The sequence below is a fragment of the Gekko japonicus genome, unplaced genomic scaffold (genome assembly GCF_001447785.1).
Source record: "Gekko japonicus isolate JY-2015 unplaced genomic scaffold, Gekko_japonicus_V1.1 scaffold463, whole genome shotgun sequence".
Classification (NCBI taxonomy): Eukaryota; Metazoa; Chordata; class Lepidosauria; order Squamata; family Gekkonidae; genus Gekko; species Gekko japonicus.
In genome coordinates this window covers 878,121-881,341 of record NW_015160224.1, presented here as the reverse complement: position 1 = coordinate 881,341, position 3,221 = coordinate 878,121, and the positions used below count along the sequence as shown (strand labels likewise).

Genomic DNA, 3,221 nt, shown 5'->3' with positions numbered 1-3,221 from the left:
TTCTTTGTGGATACATATACCTGATCTCCAGGCTTCAGAACCCAACCCTCCACCCGTTTCTTGTCAGCCTGGTGCTTGTAAGCTGCCTTGGCAATGTCCAATGTTTCACATATCTGTGGCCACGAGTCCCTTAATGCTTTACACCAGTCGGATGCCCCCCCTTTCCCGGGGGTTGAGGTTAGAAGGGGAATCGGGGGGCTGTCATAGCCGAGAGCATCTTTGAATGGTGATACTCCTATAGATGAGTAGTGAGCATTATTATAACAAAATTCAGCTAAAGTCAGTAATTCCACCCAATTTTCTTGTTGATAGTTTGTGAAACACCGTAAGTATTGTTCAAGTGTTTGATTAACACGTTCCAATTGGCCATCAGTTTCTGGGTGGTAGCCACTGCTCAGCCCCCGTTCTATCCCCATGAGTTCCATGAGCCCCCCCCCAGAATCTCGAAATAAATTGGGAGCCCCTGTCGGTTATTATCTTGGTAGGCAAAGTGTGTAGTCTGAAAACATGTTTGAGAAATGCTTTAGCCAACGTTCATGCTGTCGGCAAACTGGGGAATGGAATGAAATGGGCTTGTTTGGAGAACAAATCCACAACCACCCAAATTACTGTCATGTTTTTACTAGGAGGTAAGTCTGTGATGAAATCCATGGAAATCACCTCCCATTGTCTACTTGGGGTTGGTAATGGTTTCAATAATCCAGGGGGTTTCCCTTTCCGGGGTTTGCACATGATGCAGGTTTGGCAGGAGTGTACATACAGAGATAAATCCTTGTGCATGTGTGGCCACCAAAATTGGTGTGGTAAGTGCAGTGATTTGACAAAGCCCATGTGGCCAGCCGGTTTAGATCCATGGACCAGGCCCATTACTCCCCCCCGCAAAAATCTGGGAACAAAAAGTTTTTCATCTTTAAACAAGCAACCATTCTTCCCTTGCACCAAGTCCCCCACCACCTCCACCTTGGTTTCCCATCCCCCAGAAGGAGGGCCCGCTTAACTTGCCCATGTGTCGTCACTACTCCACCCAATTGAGAAGGCGTGAACATGGAATCCAGGACCTCCTCCTGCCGGCTTTCATGCTGCGGGAGGTGGGACAAGGCATCCGCCAGAGAGTTCGACTTGCCCGGGAAATGGTGTAGGGTAAATTGGAACTTGGAGAAGAAATCAGCCCACCGAAGTTGTTTGGCATTTAGATTTCGGGGGGTACGGAGGAGTTCTAGGTTTTTGTGATCTGTCCATACTTCAAATGGCACCCTCGCCTCTTCTAACCAATGTCTCCATGTGGAGAGAGCCAGCCGGATGACCCCTGCCTCTTTCTCCCAGACCAACCAATTGCGCTCAGTGTCAGTGAATTTGCCGGATACGTAAGCTATGGGATGGAGTTTGCCATCTCCCCCTGTTGCAGGATCGTCCCACCCATAGCGACATCTGAGGCGTCAGTTTGCACTACAAATTTTTTCGTTTCATCCGGGTGCGCCAACACGGGTTCGGTGGTGAAAAGAGCTTTCAGTTTATCGAACGCATCTTGGCACTCAGGGGTCTAAAGCAGTTTAGCCCCTGGCTTGGTAGCCTCAGGTCCCTTCCCCTTTGTTTTCAGTAAGTCAGTAAGGGGCAAGGTTACTTGAGCAAAGTTTGGCAGAAATTTTCTATGGAAATTGGCAAACCCTAGGAAGCTTTGAAGTTGCCGGCGCGTTTTAGGGGCTTCCCAACCCCAAAACGTCTTTTACGTTTCCCTGGTCCATTTCTATGCTGCGGGGGGAGATGTGATAACCCAAAAAATCAATTTCCGTCTGATGGAACTCGCATTTTGAGAGTTTGGCAAACAGCTTGTGCTTGTGCAACGTTTTGAGCACCTCTCTGACCAACTTCACATGAGAGGATTTGTCAGGGGAATACAGCAAAATGTCGTCTAAATAGACAAGAACCCCCTTAAACAGGTGCTTATGCAACACCTCATTTATCAAATTCATAAATACTCCCGGAGCCCCCTGGAGATTGAATGGCATCACCAGGTATTCAAACTGGCCTAAAGGGGTATTGAACGCCGTTTTGAATTTGTCCTCCTCTCGTATGCGCACACGAAACTAAGTGTCCTGTAAATCAAGTTTGGAGAAAATCTTTCCCTTGGCCACTTCGGCTAAGAGATCTTTGATTAATGGCATGGGATAAGCATTTGTGGAGGAGACTGCATTCAACCCCTGGTAGTCAGTGCAAACCCGCAAACCCCCATCCTTCTTTTTCCAGAAGAGGACGGGGGCTGAAACCGGGGAGGAGGCTGGCCGGATGAAGCCTCTGGCCAAGTTTTTGTCAATAAATTTCCGTAATTCCACTTTCTCCCAAGGGCTCATAGGATAGAACTTTCCCTTGGGCATCTTGTGCCCCGGTAACAACTCAATCGCACAGTCTGAGTTACGGTGGGGGGGCAGCTCATCGGCTTCTTCTTCGGCAAAAACTCAGGCTAAGTCTTTATACTCCTGAGGAATTTTAGTGATGTCCTCAGTAGCTAGACACACCCCGCTTGAGCACTGTTGGAAGCTAAACCCCACTTTGTGTTCCACACATGGCTCTGGCACTTGGGGGATATGAATTTGATAATCCTGTTGCCCCACAGAATATAAGGATCATGCCCGTGGAGCCACGGGTTTCCCAACACCAGGGGAAATCTAGCCCCCGGGGACACAATAAAAGTTCGTTCTTCCCAATGATCCCCGGCCCCCATGCGTAATGGTACAGTCTCAAATCTACAGGGTTCTTTCATCGGAGGCGCATCCATTTCGGTGAAGACTAACAGGTCGGCCAACCGGACCACATCAGCGTCCAGTCCTGAGACCAAAGAGGGGTTAATTAGATCTTGCCCGCACCCTGAGCCTATGAGACCCTGAACCCTGATATGCGTGCCCATGGCCGGGTTCATAAGAGTTACAGTCACGAAAAAGAGGGGTGGATAGCTGCTCACTACTTTAGGCGCCTCCATCGCTGGGTCCTGCTGCTTCGCACCACTTACAGCAGGACCTGGCCTTTTCCCGCCGGTTTCATCTCCTCCTTTCCACTCAACTCATTCTCCAGTACATCCGCTCCGGCTTGTAGGGCACGGGGGGTCCTGACTTTTGCCGTCCCTTTTTTGGGCAGGAAGTCACTCCGGCGCTTGTCACCTTCTTTCGGCCCCACTCCTCTCACCTCCCCCGATGGGCAGTTGGCTGTGAAAGGGCCCCACTCCCCAC

General features: G+C 49.9%; 1 pseudogene; it reads right to left on the bottom strand.

Annotated features, from left to right (window-relative positions):
* Positions 1-1,694: 1,694 nt before the first annotated feature.
* LOC107110700 lies at positions 1,695-2,372 on the bottom strand (annotated as a pseudogene).
* Between the last annotated feature and the right edge of the window lie 849 nt (positions 2,373-3,221).